Source organism: Amphibalanus amphitrite, unplaced genomic scaffold (genome assembly GCF_019059575.1).
Source record: "Amphibalanus amphitrite isolate SeventyFive unplaced genomic scaffold, NRLGWU_Aamphi_draft 000308F_arrow, whole genome shotgun sequence".
Lineage (NCBI taxonomy): Eukaryota > Metazoa > Arthropoda > Thecostraca > Balanomorpha > Balanidae > Amphibalanus > Amphibalanus amphitrite.
In genome coordinates, this window is record NW_024881803.1 from 333,643 (window position 1) to 355,400 (window position 21,758).

At 50.3% G+C, this 21,758-nt stretch overlaps 1 protein-coding gene across 1 annotated transcript in view; it reads right to left on the bottom strand.

Annotated features, from left to right (window-relative positions):
- LOC122388095 (Kv channel-interacting protein 2-like) overlaps positions 1-9,437 on the bottom strand; it is a 51,294-nt gene extending 41,857 nt beyond the window's left edge. The window contains exons 1-2 of the mRNA XM_043378881.1: positions 9,292-9,437; positions 4,094-4,288 (exon numbers count right to left, since the gene is read on the bottom strand). The gene's annotated coding sequence lies outside the window, so the exon portion shown is untranslated. The remainder of the gene's footprint in view (positions 1-4,093; positions 4,289-9,291) is intronic.
- Between the last annotated feature and the right edge of the window lie 12,321 nt (positions 9,438-21,758).

Sequence of the window (21,758 nt, forward strand, 5' to 3'; positions counted from 1 at the left end):
TCCAGGTCAGGTCAATGACCCAAAAGTCGGGAAAATCGGGACCTGTTGTGTGTGAACGTCGTAAATTGTGGCTGCTATAGGGCTTTTTGGGGTGCTGATCACGAACATTATGTTAGTTTTGATCACAGATGATATCTTTATGCATTTAGGCCAGGTCGGGTCGGGTCAGGTCAGGTCAGGTCAACCAGTAGGGATCGTGACGGGTATTCGTAGAACATACGTGTCAACCGCCTCTGACAGCTTCGTCACATGCTACGAAGGCACCAAAACTACTTAAATTTTCAAATGGTTGCTAAATTCGAATTCAGCTAAACAAAAACTAGCCTAAAAACATGCATAGCTTGAAAAAGTGTACTGAGGTCCTCATAGGTCAATGACCTGACCTGACCTTCAGGCTTCAGGTGACATTGACATCCACCCTTATGCATGGGAGCAACATATCAAATCACATGTTTGAACGCTTGAAACCACGAAAGGACTGCAAACGCGCCGCTAATGCGAGCCGGCATACGCCGAACCAGGATTCTGGCCAAACATGGTCTCGGAAAGTAGGTCAACTTTGGCCTACTTTCCGACCTTTAGGTCGGAAGTTGACCTTGAATTGACCTTTAGGTCATTTGGGTCAGGGTCATGAAATTTCTAGGGTAGGTGTAATATTGATCAACGCGAGGGTACTGAAAGTTACCTCGCGATCAGTCGCTTTTTACGCGAGTTATTTGCAAAAAAAAAAAAAACTTTAGGGGGGTTGCATCAAACCCTTCCCCCTGTGCCGCGAGGGTTAAAACTTCTTGTGAGCGAATTCACGTAATGAAGAAGAATAAAGGCACAATCTACTACAACAGCCAATAGATGACTTAGAACAGGCACATGGGACTAGTTAAATATTGTCCGACAGAAGCAGGCAACAGTTCCGATTGCATATATGCTATGCATATTGCGGAAGGGGCACATTTTGGCCTCGAAAGATACGAATTCTTACGTCATAGTAACATATTTCTGTCGTGGTCAATTTGCGTAAAAATTGAACATCGAGTGATTACCGAGCTATTGTTCTATCCAAATGTTCTGACTCAAACTCGCTCAGGGTTATCGTGCAGGTAAAGGGGGCCCGCTCAGCAGAATGTGTATGAAATATGGAGAGATTCTAAAAAATGGGTGGGGGCCCGCACACCAGGGGGCCCGCTTTGGAGGCGATGACCCCCCCGAAATGAAATCCTGGCTGCGCCACTGATTGTAGCCTTTGTAATTTTGGATGTTTTGCTGTAGATATTATTTTCTACATATATACTATATAGGCACTCACGTGCTTTAAATCGCGCAATGCAATTGAACCATGGTAAAGACAATGATAAATGAACTGAGAGCTGACATGCCCCATGCTTTGTGTGTGTATGTGTGTGTGTGTTTTTTTTTTTTTTGGCGAGTCGATAAAAGTGGTTTTGGACACTGGATGAGTTTTTAGGGGTGTGGTGAGGGGGGATGTAATCCCACAGACCTTCTGTCAGATTCACTAATGCAGTAGGTCTGTGCGGTGTTTAGTTATCGGAGCATTCTTTGAAAGTCGTGAATAGGGCCACCGAGTACCTAAAGCCGTGATATTCCCCCACAAAAAAACTTCTTTTAAATAACCGGGGATAGGTACATGAGCAGAGTAAATGCTATTACGAACGCCTATCATAATGCTGAGCGAATAGGAAAATCCATAGATGGAGAATTGTGCCGCGTTACGGGTGCTCGGGCGCAGCCAATCCACCGTTACCCCAGCGGTGACCTTGACCCGCATCGTCTGTCTCGGCTCCAAAGCCAAACCGGCGTGGAATTGGGAGCGTTCGAGCACTCATGGTCCAGCGCAATTCTCCACCTAAATCCATTCCTGATACACATTTGCTTGCTCATAGTCATGTAACCCCGGTAAATTCACCCAACTTTCATATTGGTCGCTCCATAGACAGATGGCCACAGAGATCAACTTAAAAGGCCATTGTTGCATTCATTTAGTGGAGATCATTAAAGAGCCGTGACAGGCCACAAGTCGCGTGACATCATACGTGTAACGACCAATAACGTCGGCCTGCAAAACCCAATGGAAGCGGCTAGCAGCGTGCAATAAAACAGGGCGCTGCTTTCTAAATGTCTGTCGTGCGCCATAAATGAATATATTCTTTGTAGCCTGGCAACTCAGTATCTTTTTTTAACTATTGTACTAGTATTTAATAATTTCATAATTTTATAATTGTGCTTACGCTTTATGTTGATATTAATGATAAATCCTTAGATAAAGTAAATCGATGTGATATTTAATAGAAAAATAGCAAACTAACGCACCATTCATTCGAAAGCTGGGGAACCTACTAAAAAGAACTACTAAAATTCCTGAGGAACCAAAGGATCAAATGGGGATTAAATAGATGCCTGCTATTCCGTCGTGAAAACGGCCAGTAAGGCACATTTGGCACCGTCCGCATATCTGTCAAGTATTTTTTTTTTTTTGCGTCCTGTCAGACATGCCTTCTGCGATGGTATTTCATCGCTACATCGCGTTTGTTATGGGCGGCGCGCGTCACCGCAAGTTTGTTATAAGCACCTGTCACTGGATTCGTCTGCCACTTGTCTCTGAGTTCGAGGTCCGTTTACCCTGGTTCTGCTAACAGGCCACAGTCTCTCAAGAAGCCCCAACTCCCAACTCCCCCACCTGGGGGACGCGGGACGTGACGGAGGTGCCCGCGTTAAGTGGTACTTGTTCAGCATGCATGAGATGGCACAGCCAGCGGCGACAGAACGTTTATCGGAGATCATCTCCGATAAACGTTCTGTCGTTCGTTCTGTAAACGTTCTCGGCCGCATCCAGTGGATGCCACCGAGCGGCCGCCGCGGCCCCAGAGACAGTCGTGGCGCAGCCGAGACGAGCGCGACGCATCCCGCTGAGGTGCGGCGGCGAACATTAGACACGTCGGTCCACGGGGAGGGCGCTCCTGGGAGATAGTGGAACGCACTTCCACGTGACTATTCAAGAAAGCAGTCCAGAAAGTGCGAAACGGGTGTGCGTGCTACGCTAGATGGATCAGTCGAACCGACACCGAGTCGAGATGGCCGGTTTATTTGTCGCAGTACGCATTGAATTACCTGCAGTGCCGCCTGCGCCGCAGCAGTGACTATTCGGTGCCAGACTCCGGCTGCCAAACCGACCCTTTCCAGCCGCCGCCGCTGCGCCTCCGCCGGTTGACGGCAACTGAAATGGTGCGTGGCGCCGCGCCCCGCCCGCGCCTCGGCGTTATGGATAGGTGCGGACGGCAGTGACATATTTACCGAGCTGCTTCGCCTCGCTAGCCGACCCTTTGGCAGCCGAGCGAGAGAATAAAACATCCGGCCGGGCCACTGGCAGCCGGCACAAAATATATGGCCGCGCTTTATGCTTATGGCATTTTTCCGCGGCACTTTGTCAAATTCGCTGCGCTTGACAAGTCGTCCTAAGGGAGGAAAGTGACCATGCAGCCAGCTAGGATTTGTTGGGTGCACGTGGAGTTCTAAAAAGCGGAAATGATTGACGAATGTCGAAAATGTAAACACCTTGCTACTTTCCGGCAAATTTATATTACCTGGCATTGGGTAATCCCAAGGTAATTCTACAACACATCCGCATGTGCGGAATACATGAATATCTTTTTCTTTATTATTCAGGAAAAACTGGTCAGGACGGCGCTAACCACGCAACCGCATAAGCCTATAACTCCTTTTGACACCGCGTAACTAAGAGTTACGCTAAGAGTGACTCTGCATAATCCAGCGTGACCCGAATCACCAAGCATGACCCCGTGACCCGATACATTACATTTTCTCATTGTGACATCTAGCCCGGCCCAAATACTTCTAACCAGTGTAATCCCGTGTAAGCTCTGCTGACCTCTTCTGGCCCCTGCTGACTCCATGTGACCCCTTCTGACCCTTGCTGACCCCGTATAGTCCCTGCTGACCCTTGTGTGACCCGTATGACCCCTGGCAAACCCGTGGCACCCCTTCTGGCACCTGCTGACCCCGCGTGACCCCAGTGACCCTCTCTGACCCCTGATGACCCCATGTGACCCCGTTGACCTACCTAGCGGCTCCAGGACACAGCTGCCCACAGAGGGGCTGTCCGGTGGTGTTGCCAGGATGACGGTCGGGCCCGGCTCCGGCCGGCCCACCGGAGACGCGGCTCACGGCTGCTCCGACTCACGGACACAGACTGGGAGTCGAAGGTGGTGAGTCGGGACTCGACTCAGCTGAGCTGCATGACTCTCAGCCAGCCCTCCTGCGGAATACGAAGTATGCACAAGCGTTAGAGGGTATGGCTAGCACGTCATATCGGGTGGACAATGAGTCGACGGTGGGAGTGCATGTTCACTGTTCACCTGAGTGCTATTAGATGTCGGTCTGATACCTGAAGTTCGTTTTTAAATGGGGCTACAGTACCCTGTCTACGATTAAATAAGCAATCTAAAAATAACTAAAAATAATCTTATGTGGTCCAAGCCACTCAACAGCATCATTTACGAAATTTAAATCATCTGCTGGCAGCTGCAGTGCCGTCCCATCAAGAGTTCAGGCAGGAAAGGCAGCCAAACTTTCTTTCCCGTACGACTCAGCGCCTAACGCTTATGTAACTGGTGGACTGGGCAGTGGTGAAAGGTTACGAGAACATTTATCGGCGGGAAGGAGCTAACCCGATCGTGGTGTGAAGTACATGTCCATCGTAATTTGAGAAAGACCGTAACTGTATCCACCAAGCGACAGATACCGAGTTGTTGATTATATTACGCTCCCTAGATGGCGCTAGCGTTTTACGCCTGAAATGAAACTGTACCGCAAGACAGTCCGCTTATAGCTCAGTACTGTGCGCCGTGCGTCATCAGAAAGGGTCATCGGTGAATAGAGAAAAGCGAAAAGAGATTTTCTATGAAAGGCGCAACTAGCGAACTAGTTTGGGCATTGAAGGGCGAAGTCAGTTGAGCGCGTTACAACCTAATCACTAACAACCAATGTCATTTAAACAGAAATGCTTCAGGCTTATAGGTATACATTTCTCTCACAGCTTGGACTCAATGCTGGTATAAATGATAGGCATTTGGCTTACAGTGCACTGGAATCCAAGTGCCTGTGTAAACATTTCACAATAATCAATAGATAAACATAAAACAAATACCTAAGCAATAAACAATCGTAGTACGCCTACAAATGACATACAATTGGATTAAAAACAACAATTTTTTTACACCGGATCGAAACTCTATCCCTTCCCCACCGTGTCTCGGCTCGGCATCTCTATCCCTGTCCAGCCCGACCGGCCTAGCCCACGGGACTGCCTATCACCAGTATTAGATCACTGGCGCGGTGCCGCGGGCTGTCCGCGAGGCGACGTGTTGTTCCGGCCTGATTGAATATCTCCCGGCGACCGTTGTCTTGGCATTCACTCCCTTCCACTCATATTGGATTATCCCGAGGATGGCGTCCTATGGGACCATCCAGCTGCACCTCGACGGAGCGTGGTCACATGCGCAGTAATTGTAGGTGGGTATTACGGACGGCCTCTTGGCGGAGTAAATGGGGCACCATAACAAACGACACCCAGCTGTCGCTATCGCGCGCTCTCTATTGTTACTCATCACCGCGTGCTGCGGCAGCTCTGTTACGGCGGAGGTGGCCTCGCCGGCTCCGTCTCTGGCGCCCTTCTGCGGCTGTTTTCGCCGTATACAATTACCTCCTAATGACTGGCCGGCCTGTCAAGCCGACCACACCAGCCATGGCCGGCTCCTAACGCGATGATGGACCACTGAAGCCTCATCGATAGCTGGGCGGCACAGTGAGGGCCGTGGCTCGTGCTGCTCGTATCGCCGGCACCACCGACAACAAATAGATGATCACGAAACAGTGTAGTCATCAGTCGGGATACATGCAACAGCGGGCACTCGCATTTGTCTGGCACAGAGGAGATGGATGACTGGCTGATGGTTTCATTACGAGCAGCTGCAAACCTCTTGGGAATTTGTGTCAATATCATAAGGCGTCTAAATGAGTCTCCGACATGCACTGTCCCGCGCACAGATAGCGTGTCATACCTCCGCCTGACAGCTCTGACATCTCGTGATGACAGGTGATAGTGACACAAACAGGTGACAGCTCCTGCGCTCTCTGCTATCCACCTCAGCGCGTTCGAGCGCGTCCGTCAGTGACTCTGCCTGCAGCGGCTCTAACGTTGGCTTTGGTCAGCCGTCCCACGTCTCTGGCGCCCCAGAGACGGTCTCTGGGTCAGGCCTGGTCAGTTCTGTGAAGCCGTCAGCTGTCGACACCGACCCTGACACGGCTGGACGCAGCCGAGGGCGGCGGCGGCGGCATGGCCTCGGGTATCGCTGTCCGGCTGCTGCCCAGGGCGACCAGACGTGTCCAGACGGCGGGCTAATAAAACGCTGCGGCTTTGATTCATGGCACCGCAGACGCCGACGTTGTTCGAATTGAGCACGCATACTCGTATTAGCATCGCTGACGCACAGACTTGTCCATTTATAGAAGTAAAGTGTGGTGCTGACGGTATGAATATGTATCGCTGCAGTTGGATTTTTGATGTTCACAAATTATTGTCCGACTGGTGTGGAACATTTTGTTGGCGGATCCACCATAACTGGCTTAAATCGCTTTTGTCTTTGAGTGTTCGAATCCTTCAGTTGCAACCGGCGAGCGCCAACAGTGAACACTATATTCGTCACCATCTTTTATAGAATAACACTCGAGTGGCTTATCGACGCACCGGGGAGCCCCGACTGGCCAATCCACTTCGCCGTGTTGATTGATGGCATCATCGGAGGCCCCTCAGCACGTCCAATCAGCCTCGCTCGGACAATAATGAACTCGACTCCTCCTTTTTCGGTCGTGATTTGGGCCCGTGTATTACATGATTGGATAGGGTGTCACGCGGACCAGCCCATTTCATTTATTACGGCGCGCAGCTGGCACAAGTTGAAGAAACTGCGAACACTTTTTTTAAGCCGTGAGACTGTCATTCGGAGGGTACTTTTCGTCTATTACATACATACATATCTCGCAACGTATACTGAAGTTTCACCTTACATATTCTAAGAAATTTCGAGAATTACACGCAATATTTTTACGTTAACCTGAAGTCTGTTGTATCCTCGAAAATAGCTTGCTCTCAATCACCTAACATTTATGCTGTTGGATGTCAATTCGGAGTGGTTTGATAAACGACACTTCTACGACCGAATGAATGGCTACTTCAGGTTAGCGCCGAGCCAGCACGGGGATGGGTGACGTTTGAAGCTGTAGCCAACACCAGCGCGGCCGACGAGCGGTGCCAGCAGACTCCGGCCGGGCTCTATGGCGCGCCTGCTCTCTCAACACCTGGTGTGAGTCTGGCCGGCCGCCTGCCGGGCTCGGGTGAGCCTCGCGGGCCAGCGGCACTCCCCATCACTGCCGACAGACCCCGCTATCTGTCTGTGACTCACAGCTGACACCAGCCGGCCGCGTGCCGTCGGCGTGCTCCCGGGGTGTCACCGCCGGGACCGGCCCGGCGACCGGCCGTTTGACGATCCGTCATCGGTCCACTGTCATCGCTGACGGCGGGGTTGGCACCCGAGGAGCGGCATAGAATGACGAGCTGAGCGCCGCCAAAGGCCGACACGGGCTCTCTGTCTCCCTCGCACGCCGAGATAGGACAGCGGGTGTGTGAGATTTTTCCCCAGGGAGCTGGTCAAATGGGTCGATATCGCTGTTGTCAAGCTGACAACCATCAGATGTTTTATTGTTTATTTTTGCGTCGGTTTCATAACGCTAAATCCACCCCATCTGACCAGACGTCATTCGAGCTGCCGCGGCGTGGAATTCAGAGCCTCTCGTGGGTTTAAAAAGCGATTCCGAGGCCGGACAACATGTTTTTTCTGGCATTTATCTTCATAGGAAATAGTGCTTCGCGGGCTGAGCCAATATCAGTAAACAAGAATGGCAGGACATTCCCGGTAGACTCCTTCGATAGACGCTTGAAATGAACTGCCGATGAGCGCCTGATAACGTGACGTGTGGTGATGAATGCCGCATTTCTAAAATTGAGAGTTCACATTGCACATACATAGATCAATTATAAAAACATATAAATCACGTAAACGAAATAAAAGTTCACCGCAATATTTCCCCTCTGGCCTGGTGACTACGACTGGGTGGCTTCTGGCGCGATGGACGATAATTTCGTGCTGATGTTGATATTTTGTAGACTTTTTTCGACTAGTGTGTGCATTGAGCAGCATATGCATATTACAAATAAAATCAATGACATTAATATGTCTGACCGGTTTCACGTTATCAGAAATGCCAAACGAGGCACTGAAGAGCCTGATATGTTTCGTCGTACGCAAATTGAATAGGACTTATTCGCACCTGGTGGCCTGGTGTACTGATATAGCAACACACGAAAAATGTCACTTTCTGTTCATTTCCGTAAAACTTTCAAGGCCTGTATGCGTCAAAGCATGGCAAATCGTGCGCTGATAGTATCATGTGGCTCTGGTGATGAGCAAATATACTGCCCAACAGGCCTTGGCAATGCAAAGTCCTTCCATTTCGTCGGTTATGCTTTTTACCTAGAAAAACAATGAAGATCATACCTAATTGGTAACATTGTTTAAGTGCTTGAGCGAGGAACATATTGAATACAATTAGATAAGTAAAAGAAATTGACTTTTTCCTCGACATTAAAGATGCAAAACGCCGAATAATGCATTAAAAAAAAACGCTGAGCTTTCCGCCACTGGCCTTTATCAAACCAAGGTTATTAGTGGCCGAAAGCTCACCGTTTTTTTTTTTTTAAATACATTATTCGGCTTTTTGCATCTTTAATGTCGAGGAAAATGTCAATTTCTTTTACTTATCTAATTGTAAGAACATACCTAATTGTATTCCACTTCTGCAACGTTCTATGCAAACGCTTTTCGAGCATTCCACAATATCTTTGTAGCTCTTTTTTGCGTGTGAGTCACTTTGCAAGACTGATGTGTAACCAGCATGCGATGCGTAATGCACATAAATGCTATGGTCGTTTTGGGTGCGCCTATTTGAACGTACAAACCAGCAAAATATTGCACTTAAAAAACAGAAATGGGTTATAAACTGCGTATGTCTTGAAAACGTATTGCCCACTAGCACGTTCTGTTAAAAAAACGACACGATTGTTATTCTAATGAGCGATAAGGACAAAACCACCCACCCACCCCACTCCCCAACGGCCACTAATCGCCCCTAGATCCGACCAACCTGTTGTCTGCTCCTGTGCTATCTCCGGCCTCAGCAGCGCTCCTCCCTCTCTCCGTCTGCTCTGCCCTCTCTCCGCCGCGCCCGGACCGCCGTCGTCGCCGTCACGTCGTGCGCCCGACTGACCGCCACTTCGTCGGTCGCGACGCAGCCTGCCGTTACTGATCGTCGACTCGGTGCGCGGCGCCGACGTGCACGCGGCTGTCACGGGCGCGCCGCCCCGGCCACCGGAGGCTGCTCAACGCTGACATTCAGCCGCTGCGTGGAGATGGGGAATGAATGATTACTGCCAGTGTTATGATCTCCTTAGTCCGCTCAGTACAAACATACCTGTCTGCGACGGAGGAGAATGGGGCGACAGCTGCGTGGAGTGTGTGATTCTGAGCAGAATTGCATGGCGTGGGTTTTGTGAGCAGCAATTTTATTCGAGTCCACTTGATGCGTACTGCCAAGTCGCAGCATCGCAATGATCAATGAAAAGCTCCATGTCACTGTTTTAGCCCAATATACCTATGTATGATTGCTGAAGGTCATGTTACCAGTTCACTCTCAATGACCTCAACTAGGCAAATTGTACATGTTTCTAGCTATAGCGATTGAACGGTTGTCTGAAAGTTGGTTCTGTCAATGATCGATATGAGTCTATGACGAACATGGCTGTCTATCTCGGATTTTGAATATGTGAATGTTTTGAATATCTGGATTTTAAAAATTTGAATATCTAGGCTTAGGAAAATTAGATTATCTTTCAACTACCATTCAATGGTTGAAAAGGAAACTGCGGCCAGTGGCCACTCTAAAAAGTTTTTCTTTTCTTCTGCCCACATGATGGAGGCCATTAAATATATTGAAATATTGCACTCAGTATGAAATATATCGTTTTAGCTGAAGTTAGATGAAGCTTTTTATCACTTAAACGGTGCAATCGTTCAATAATGGACGTGTCGTCACCATACTATTACCAATATTTTCGGGGATTGACAAATAAATGACGTTTCGTAACTCAGAGGCCCAGCAACATCATTTAATCGTGTCTCTTGCCATTGAGTGGACACATCGGTCAAGCGGTCATCCTTCAGTCCCTTCTGAGGTAGTGCTGAACTGATGATGAAACAAACATAGTGCAACGCAATCGCATGCAGGCTACAACTTTGGCCATGATACGCTCATCGGCAAAAAGACGATACACACCAATAGAAAAGACATCATTTGCCACTCGTCCCTCGGATAAGTTACGCTAAGTTACGTTAGGTTAGGTTAATGATAAGTTACGATCAATGGTCGAGTCATTCGAGGCCATCAACGGTCGGTCATTTTGTTGCTCAATTATTCTCAGCCTATATATTCTGAATACCTGTCAGCGGCTATCTGGTTCGCATCTAGATGTTATGGAAATGTATATAAAATCGTTCCGTCAAGTCACGTTGTATTTTGTAAAATAGAACCGTTCGCGAGTCTTGAACGTATGTATTGTTGTCGTTTTTTGTTACAGGTTGCAAAATTCTCTTTTTTACTAGCAAATTTTGATTGTCTTCGCCATATGTAGGAAGACAAGAAGTAGGTTTCAACTCGGTGTCATAAACCCTAGGAATGACAGCCTAACATTCAGCAGACCGTGGTGTAGACATGCAAGGCTGAGTGAGAACTATATGAATAAACGGCTAAGTAGGATCTATGAATAAACACGGTGTTTCAAGGTGATGGAATGTAAGGACTACCCATTAAAATGTCCAGGTGAAATGAAATCCGCGTTCTGTCAATCTGGTGGAGCCTGATTCTATGCCAGAAACTGCCCTATCAGGCAAGCTTCATTCATTATTTCACGTTGAATAGGACACCTCAGGTCAGCCTAGGTCAGGTTGGGTCAGTCTCAGCCCCTGCGTGTCCCCTAAACTGACCTCAGCTCGGACGGCTGTGGGTCAGGTCAGGTCAGACCGGTGTGTGTTTGTGAGCTCGTGGGCTGCAACACGGCGTTGGGCTGCCGGAGAGCGGATCAATACAGAGCGGCGGCCGCGCCGGCCGGCCCGGCCCCACCGGCTGCTGTGCAACAGATGAACGCCGCCGCCGCCTCCTCCTCCGGAGAGAGAGTGTGTGAGAGTCGGGGACGCCACGCGGCTCGCACGGCGTGTGTGAGACAGACATCCCCCCCCCCCCCCCCGGTTCTCCGCAGGGCAGAAAAGGGGCAGATGGCCAGGCAGGGACATAATTTTCTGGTCTAGTTTGCCTCGCGCCTGGGCGCCGCCAGATCCCGGTACGTGGCTGGTTAAACTTGGTTGAGAAGCGCCTCAACTCTACGAGTGTCGGCGCCGGCTGTAGGCTGCCGTGCGCTGATGGAATCGGTCCTTTTCAAGAGCCGGGCCCACCGCCTGAAAATAGAACGGCTAAAGGAAGCCAGCCGGCCGACGCGACCGGTCTGACGGCGGGGCGTGCCTTCTCCCCGATAGATCCAACAATAGTCCCGGCATGGGGCGTTGATTGCTTAGCCTCGCTGCGGACGGGGACCGGAGCGGGCGCATTGTTGGTCAGGATGGGGACAGGTAGGGTCGGGTTTGCAGGGGAGGGACTGGGCGTGAGACGGGACGGCCTTATCACAGCGTGACTGAACCGCCTGGTAGAAGGCCATTCGTCATAGGTGCCCCCAGGCTGTCCGGGTATTTCACCTCAGGAAATGTCAGGCTAGATGAGTGCTTTGCTGAGAATGACAGGCGTTTTAAAGGCCGAATGCATTAGAATGTGACTCAACTCCGACCTATTTGTTTTGTATGACCATGGAAGTGAATTACCCTCTGTAATATTTCAAAAGGCACATGAAACGTTTCTCATTTCGAAGCGGGGAAATTACACACTAAGTGATGAATCGGGGAATAAATCATGACACGGAAAGACGAATGGCGTTGCTAAGGACAGGCGCTAGCTGTCTGCCGCAGGCGGGCCGGCCCGTCAGCCGGAGGCAAAAACCGTCCACCCCACGGCACTTGGCTGGCCGATGATACATTTATCGTCAGCGCTTCGGAACCGGCCCACTTGAATTGCATACTAGGAAACGATTTCGACTTTCGTATGTATAAATTTTAAACTGTGATGCTGAGAAATATTTGAAATGTCGTCTAGACACCCGACGTTCTTGCGAAGTCGAGCAATGCTAAATTAAATTTGAATTTTAATAGTCAGAATTATTTTACATTTCCCGCTGTAAATGTTTTGTACCAGGATTTTGGTCTGATTTAGGTAATGCTTTTCGTTATGTCAATCCCTTTTTATTTGTCCACGACAGAGCAAACATATTATTATATGAACAGCAAGCCTAACACACTTTGAGTGGCCGGCGACTGTACGTACATGCCTAACCTAGCTACCTATATTTTGTTTATTTTTTTCTAACTACAACGATGTTTTCAGATTGTCTTGCTAGTCATGCCGCAGTTAGTTGAAGGATTGATATGTCTCCACACGCACACTTTCGGCATAACCAGCCTGATTATTCACAAATCAATTCTGCGAAGCAATCAAACTGTTACGTAACTAACATTTGTGCTATCGAGCCGAGGGCTTTCATCGCATGAGGCTGAAGTGCCGCCAATTCTCCACGGAACTACCTACCGCTTGGCTCGTCGGCGGCTGATATCGGACGCACTGACCTTACTAGCTTCAGTGACCTTACCTTAGTGACCCAAAGCATCGGTGACAACAGTGGCATCAGTGAGTTTAGTGATGTTGTTGAGTGTTGACCCCAATGACTTCAGTGAGACTTTTGGCGTTAGTGACCTCAAACCTTGGGCACAAGCCCTCAGTGGCATCAGTGATCCTATATTGACCTCAGGAACTTCCGTGACGCTGCTGACCTCGCAGCTTTGATGACCTCTGTGGCCTCAGTAACATCAGTGACCTATGTGACCTAAATGACCTAAGAAACCTCAGTGACCTACGTGACCTAAGTGACCTCAGTGACCTAGATGACCTAGATGACCTCAGTGCCCTGAGGCAGCTGCAGACACTCACCAGTTGGCCCGTCCCTCTGTCTGGCAGACAAGCACCACCAGACCGAGAGCGGAATTCGACCGATGTTCCCGTTCTGTTTCATTTGGCACACGTTTCGTGCTTCCAAGTATCAGGCTCTGGCGACCTCAGTTCTCATTGCTATTCCTTGGTCTTCTTTGTTAGGTTAAGCAGTTTTGAAAACAGCTATTTAACATTGAACAGGTTCTTATAAGCGGTTCCGCCTCATCCTATTATGATTTTCAAATAAACAAACGTTTTGTGGACTACATAGACATTTAGGGATTACAGAAGTTTAATGTCACAGCATGCTGCTTGCATGCAATGTCTTCTCATTTGCATAGCACGTAGCTTGTAGGCATTTCAGATGAAGGTATAACTCGGCCGAAAACGATACTTACGAATGAGAATTTATGTTGCTTTTTATATAGCAATCGTCAAAAGAAATTCTTTCTTTTCCAAGTTTTATAACCTTCAGCATCGATTTTAATATAAATGATTAATCGTCCCCACTAGCAGTTTCCACGCCATTGGTTCTCAATTCATTTTCAAAAGGAACACTCCTGGCTCGACAAAGGCCGGTCGAAAACCTTCCTTAGCCAGCTCGAAATGAAAATATTTCATTCCCATCCACCGTTGAGTGTAGTACACTGACCAGCACTTACATCGGGGTACAGCACGACACTCTTGTCCCTCATATATCGTCAGAGCTCATGGGGTGTGGTCAGCGGGCCCGGATCTCCGGACAGGGTGCCGAGTCCGCCATCTCCGCCCTTTAGGCACGTGCCTACCGCTCTCGTGGTCATCCTCCACGACAGAAATACAGTGTCATTATCAGCCGCCTACCGTGGCTGGCGGCTGCTCAGACCGGCTGTCGCGGCCAGATGGTATTGACACTTTTTGTGACCTTGTTCTCTCCTAATATAGGAACGTGTCCGGCCAGATATCCACCTTTCTATTGATTATCCGATAAATCGTTAACTTATTCCAATCTTAGTCACCAGTGACAAATATGGTGCTTTATTCTTCCCTTCTCCCTTGTCTCTCCCTCCCCCCCTCTCTCTCTCTCTCCCTCTCTTCCTCCCTCTCTTCCTCCCTCTTCCGCCGCTGAGTTTCCTCTTTCCCCACTCTCAAACCTCTTCATTTCACCGTACCTACTCTACCCGGGCTGCCCCACCTGTCCAGTTTCGTCGGCCGTCCATTCCGATGACGCACCGCTCCACCTCAACCTGCGGATTGCTCCCAGGCCGTCAGTGGTGGTAGGTACATCAGCGGCCAGAAGCCGTGCCGTCCCTGCCGCTGCGTCAAACTCAGCCGTTCGCCCGCCCCAGCTCTACCGGTTCACCCACACGGATGGCGAACGGAAGAGGCAGTTTCCGGTGGTCTGTGGGACTCCCCGGGGTCCCTCTCGGCAGGATCCGCTCCAGATGCCGCTCTAAGGCAGGCAGGTGCCCGTGAAAGTCAGATTAAATCAGTCAATTGATTATTTGCAAACTTTGTAGTTTTTTTTAGTTTGTTGAATTTGAATGGCATCCGTTATCTTTAATTGGTTTTATGTACACAAGTGTCGTCAATCGTCATCCTGTAAGAATACGCCACAGCGACCGATGCACTGGTTTCAAATAAATGAGTGTTTGGCGTGAGTACTCCTCTGTTGGCGCCACAGCCATTTGTGCACATAAACTACAGATGGGTATGATGTGCTCGAGTGGCCCCCTAACTACGTCATCCTTCACCGGCAGAGAAGCTGTCGCCTCATCTGCTGTGATGTGGGCGACGGCTCAGGCTGACGGCCGTGATAAGAGTTCCTAATCCGCTGGCGCCGGGATGAGAGTGAGCGGTCTTTAGATGCATTTTTTATTTGGACACTAAGCCGACTTTTTATATTGAAGTGAAGTGAATAAAAAGGAACCTTTGTCCTACCCTCGACTTCACGGCTCATGTGACTTAAAAAAGCTGGACCTACATGTTAAAATCCTTTTTCTATCTAGCACACAATTTTGAGCTTTACGCACTGGGATGCATGCGTCGTCATTCCGAAGCCAATGATAAATCATTTTGGGGTATATATGACTGAATAATATGCAACCTTATTGATACAGCTACATTTCAAATCAGGATAGTAGATACTCTATGCGGCTGCCCTCTCAGAGCGCACAGCAAAGGCATTTTATTCTCGCATGAGACGTTCAAAATTCAGTTAAGCATGCCGGCCGAAACCCTCACAGCGTTCCCATAAGTACAGAGAGCAGAATCATTCATGGTTATTTCGCAGAAGCGCTACTTGCTGGTAAATGTGGCATGTGAACCACGGCCCGGGGTTCGGTCGGCGGCGGCGACAGCAATGGATGACGATCGTTCGGGCTTTTATCTGTTGAAAAACGAACCCATTCTGTGTGCGGCCCTCAAGTGATTGCAGACAACAATCTAGGCTGAAAGCTAGTAAGAGTTTAGTGGCCTAACAATTGCAAATACAAGCCATTGCGTGCAATGCATTGCGTATGTTGCAATGAAGCTAACAATAATAAGAAAAAAATAAATGATAATGCAGTTCAGCTAAAGACATGCCTCTGCCTATTTTCGCTCAAACCATATGTACCCACTTATTATTTGGCAAGTGTATTTGTTTTTGCATCATATGCAATATGCATCCAACTACCCTTCGTTCGTATGTTCCTGAACCCATCTTTCTTACATTGTTAAACCTTGCGTTTCGGATAAGATGAGACCGATGAAACTGAAACCAATAAGGGGTCGATAACGTTTTAGTCGAAACTCTATTATCATCCGCTTTACCATGTTGCGCGAAATTTAATACGCACGCTGCATAGTGAGGCCATATCACCGCCTAGCTGCTCCCTCTCTCTCTCTCTCTCTCTCTCTCTCTCTCTCTCTCTCTCTCTCTCTCTCTCTCTCTCTCTCTCTCTCTCTCTCTCTCTCTCCCTCTCTCTCTCTCTCTTCCCTCGATTGGTGCGGAGGGTTTTCTTTGTCACCGGACCGGCCACTCGGGGGTCCGATGGGCGACCCCTCGGCGACCCCTAGGCGACCCCCAGGCGACCCCAGGGCGCGCCAGCCACTGTTTGCTCCAGGACTCGAGTTTAGCTCGAGTGTTACGATGATAGATCTCTAGGGCGCCGGTGCCTCTTCATCAGACGAAACGTTTAAAACATAACACTGGTGGATAAGGTATGAACGTTTTCCGAGACGATAAAACTGAAATCGCTTATCACATTCAAAATAACCATGGCAGTTTTCAGCAAATGCATTAATACCTAAATAACAAATATACCTATTAGGCTTAATACCTACCGCAGTCAGCAGCTCAAATAAGAACTAAAAACTGGAACCAGCTGCGAAGTGTTGCATTTTAGCAAACAGTTGTGCTACAACTCAGCCAGTCGCAACTTAACAAATAACATAAATTCTGACAATGCTGAGTGCTAACTAATCCCTTATATTCATGCCATCGCTTAACCCGCGCCCTGCGGGGGGGTTTGAACACCCCCCCCCCTTGTGGTTTTTCGCGAATATCTCAAAAACGGCGGCGCTCCGCGCCGCCGTTTTTGGTAGGGGAGACCCGGGAGGTATGGGCCGGTTTTGTGAAAAGGCAATTTTCTTCCAGTGGGCAATGGGTACACCCGGTTTTTCACTCTGTGCACGTGAAATTGCCTTTCGCCTGCAAAGTGTGCCTGATATTAGGCATCTGGGATCAACTATTTTGTCTCGAGATAACTTTTAATAAATCATGCGCTTTTTCGATCCATCAAAATACACCGGGAGGTATGGGCCATGGCCCGGGAGGTATGGGCCGGTGCCATGTTTCATATCCTTTTCTCGACAATGAGAACAATACTCGTAGCTGGTATCCACCTTGATCTCTCTTAGAGCCCAGGAACCGCATAAGCGGCGAACATCTTTCTTCATGGAGGTCACTTGGGCACATATGTATTTTGTTAAACTTAATCATGCACCATGAAATAAAATATATATTTTTCTGTTCGAATGAAATTTGAAGCTAAATTTTCAACCTTGCGCGACAAAAATAAAACTTATTGAAGATGACACTCAATGAAAGCATTTTTTTATTGATTTATGATTAACGGAGGTGGGTGGCCCGAACCTCCCGGTTAGGACGCCAGAATTTGCGCAGCATCTCAGCTCATAATCTTGCAAGAAAGCTTCAAATTGTCGACCCAGCCTTAATTTACATGCTTTAAACTTAATGTTAGCATTGGCAGTGGCGCAGCCAGGGGGGGGGTCAGAGGGTCAGCTGACCCCCCCGAAATTTCTGTCAGGGGCCCGCTCGAGAGAGAGAGTGAGAGAGAGAGAGAGAGAGAGAGAGAGAGAGAGAGAGAGAGAGAGAGAGAGAGAGAGAGAGAGAGAGAGAGAGAGAGAGAGAGGAGAGAGAGAAGTCCTAATCTAATCGTACGAGCCCGCTTCGAGAAATGCCCACTGCGACACCTCGGGTGAGGGGTCGGCCTGGGGCCCCAGGTGGACAGGGCCCGGGCCCCCAGGAGAACGGGCCCGGCCCCCTGGGTGGATGGGACCCGGGCCCCCTGTAGATGGGTCCGGGCCCCCGGGTGGATAGGGCCCGGGCCCCCCGGCGGATGGGGCCCCGGTGGATGGATCCGAGCCACCGGGAGAACGGGCCCCGGGTGGACGGGGCCCGGACCCCCGGGTCCCGCGAGAAAGGGTCCAGGCCCCTCGGGTGGATGGGGCCCGAGGCTCCGGGAGAGTGGGCCCGGGCCCCCTGGGTGGAGGGGGCCCGGGCCCCCGGCTGGATGGGGCCCGGGCCCCCGGGAGAACGGCCCTGAGCCCCGGGTGGACGGGGCCGGACCCCCGGTTGGATGGGGCCCGGGCCCCGGGAGAACGGGCCCGGGCCCCTTGGGTGGATAGGGCACGGGCCCCTGGGTGGATAGGGCACAGGCCCCTGGGTGGATGGGACCCGGGCCCCCTGTAGATGGGTCCGGGCCCCCGGGTGGATAGGGCCCGGGCCCCCCGGCGGATGGGGCCCCGGTGGATGGATCCGAGCCACCGGGAGAACGGGCCCCGGGTGGACGGGGCCCGGACCCCCGGGTCCCGCGAGAAAGGGTCCAGGCCCCTCGGGTGGATGGGGCCCGAGGCTCCGGGAGAGTGGGCCCGGGCCCCCTGGGTGGAGGGGGCCCGGGCCCCCGGCTGGATGGGGCCCGGGCCCCCGGGAGAACGGCCCTGAGCCCCGGGTGGACGGGGCCGGACCCCCGGTTGGATGGGGCCCGGGCCCCGGGAGAACGGGCCCGGGCCCCCTGGGTGGATAGGGCACGGGCCCCTGGGTGGATAGGGCACAGGCCCCCGGGTGGATGGGGCCCGGGCCCCGGGAGAACGGGCCCGGGCCCCTTAGGTGGATGGGGCACGCCCCCCCCGGGTAGATGGGGCCAGGGCCCCCCGATGGATGGGTCCGGGCCCCCGGGAGTACGGACCCCAGGCCCCGGGTGGACGGGGCCCGGGCCCCCGGCTGGATGGGGCCCGGGCCCCCTGGTGGGCGGGCCCCGGAGCCCCGGGTGGACGAGGCCCGGAGCCCAGGTGAACGTGGCCCGGGCCCCCGTATGGATAGGGCTTGGTCCCCCATGTGGATAGGGCCCGAGCCCCCGGGTGAATGGGGCCCGCTAGGGTGACCCGCTTGCTTCGCAACGCGAATAAGGGGTATTTTCGATCGGTGGGCGTTTGGTTGGTCTTGTGTCTGTGGGTTATGTATCCATTACGGTCGATTGCCTTTTGACGGCTAAGCATTTTGGTTTTGGGAAAAAATATCCATCGCATCGAGGTGCTCGTGTCTGATAATAACCATGCGTTCTACTATAGAACATGCCAAGTGTATTTCATGACATAGGTTGGCGTAGGTTATTGAAGAGTGAAAGCCATCGATGAATTACTATGTAGAGGTTTGAAACATTTATATTCTTAAGAATATTGTTGCTCGTCATGCAAAAGAGAGGTGGGTCCGGTCCGACTGGCAGACTGGCCTCTTTAAAAGGTCTTTGCCCTGACAAAATGTGGAAAATTGGCAAGTAAAAATATAATTTAAGCCCGAGGAGTGTGCCTAATGTGCATGGTATTTTACGGGCGAGCGAAGCGAGCGAGCTCCTCAGAGTCACCGGTGTGTGGCGCGCTCAGCGGTGCCGGTGAAACTTGAAAGGCCGTCAGATGCGCTGGTGTTGGGTCCTCACAGGCGCCGTTGCGAGGTCTTAGGGCTTAACACTGGTGGGACCATCATTGGCATGTGTGTGGCCCTGCAAAGTGGCCTGAAGGTAGGAAGTGGCCCTTCTCGTCATGCAAAAGCGATGATTGGACCTTGGTCACAATTGAATGCTCTTCCAATCTATGCCCATTTCAATTGTCAAACATACCAGGTTATGTAGCAAAACCCCTGTAATTAAGTAAGTCATAAGCAAATGCTATTTTCTCCAGCAATTTGTTCCACCTTGTTTTTGATCAATTAGCTTTTCACCATTTTCCCATGAGAGGCGGTAGGTACATTTCTCTTGCCAACAAGCGTTGTTTGAACCCGCTCCGTCTGACAGTCACCCAAAAATAGCATTAAGTCCAAAATCCGTCCAAAACGTCAATGTTTTCAAGCATAAGTGCCCTCACGGGTGCACGTGGCGCGTGCCATCCCTGCACCGCACACCATTCGATAGCCCGTTCGATTCTCATGCACGATACTGTGTTCCTCGTGCCGATCGGACCCACGGTTACCGAGATACTGCACGGGGACCGGACCCGTGTCGGGCAAGTTGAGCCATTGTCGCCCATTTTTGCAAGCCGATTTATGCATGTAAAGTCTATGACGCGAATTTGCACTTTTTGAGCACGCGCCATGTGCTCACCACCGGCCCGATCGAGCTGTGACTCTTCACAGGCACGTTACCCATCCTTGTTCTATAAGTTGCGCGAATTTCAGCGCACTATGGAAGTTACGTCGCGATCAGCCGCTTTTTTACGCGAGTTCTTCGCGAAAAAAACCTTAGGGGGTTGCATCAACCCCTCCCCCCTGTGCCGGCGAGGGTTAAAACTTCTTACGAGCGAATTCACGTAATGAAGAAGAATAAAAGCACAATCTACTACAGCAGCCAATAGATGACTTAGGACAGGCACATGGGACTACTTTTAAATCTTGTGCGACAGAAGCAGGCAACAGTTCCGATTGCATATAATATGCTATGCATATTGCGGAATTGGGGCTCATATCGGACTCGAAAGATACGAAGTCATACGTCATAGTAACATATTTCTGTCGTGGTCAATTTGCGTAAAAAGTGAAGACCGGGTGATTACCGAGCTACTGTTCTATGCAAATTTTCTGATTCAAACTCGCTCAGGGTTATCGTGCGGGTAAAGGGGGCCCGCCCAGCAGAATGCGTATGAAATATGGAGAGATTCTGAAAAATGGGTGGGGGCCCGCACACTAGGGGGCCCGCTTTGGAAGCGATGACCCCCCCGAAACGAAATCCTGGCTGCGCCACTGAGCATTGGTCTGACATCATAAAACGAGCCTGGTTCAAATTTATCACGAATTTCCTGTATGTATAGTATTTTACTCGAAGAGGGCAAAAACGCTTTATCACCGCTCATTGCCAAAGAAGACTGAGGAAGATTTTGAAAATCACGTGGGTTGTATAACGGAATGGCTGCTACCAGTTTACGCGGTCAAATGTGTAAAAACACGCAATATTTCTTCAAAACTGCGATGGCCCATACCTCCAGGGGGCCCATACCTCCCGGGTCTCCCCTACACCTTATCCCGGCAGTTGCTGGGTATTTCGCCACCCACCGTTTGCTGGGGGCGTTAAACGCCCCCAGCCGATAACTCGAGAACCAATAGGCGCAGCGAAACGCACGAGGCGGCAAACGAAAGAGCGCGACGAGACGCTTCAGATGAATACATTAAAGTTGAATTTTGAGGTCACAGGTCGGGTCAAGGTCAGGTCAAACACCTGAAATCGGGCTTTCAGTAGCTTGGACTTCAGGGCTTCGCAATGGGCGCCTCTCGTCATAAACTCAGTCAAAACGGTGCACAATCCTTCATATAAGACCTACAAGAGTGTCAGTTCCATGTAGGGGTCAGTCAAGCATAGGTCAGGGTCAAGGTCAGGTCAACCGGGCAGGCACACATCCCCGAAAATCAAAACTGATATTCGCAGCCTGTGACACATGTTTTATGGGTAATTTGGGGCGTAGAACACGATGGTGACATTCATTTTATCATATGTGTACGTGTTTGGTTCAAAAAGTTCAATTTAAAAAATGCATGTATCATGGTCGTGAAGTAGTCACGAGACATTGCCAAGATTCAGTTCAAGATTTTGGAAAATGTGGAACGATAATCAATAATCGAAGATAGCCAGTTGATTGTTCATGATATTGGCAGTCTAATGGCGTTTACGGCATGTCTGTATGTCTATTCTATGATTTTATATGATTTTTTGAACATATGCCGT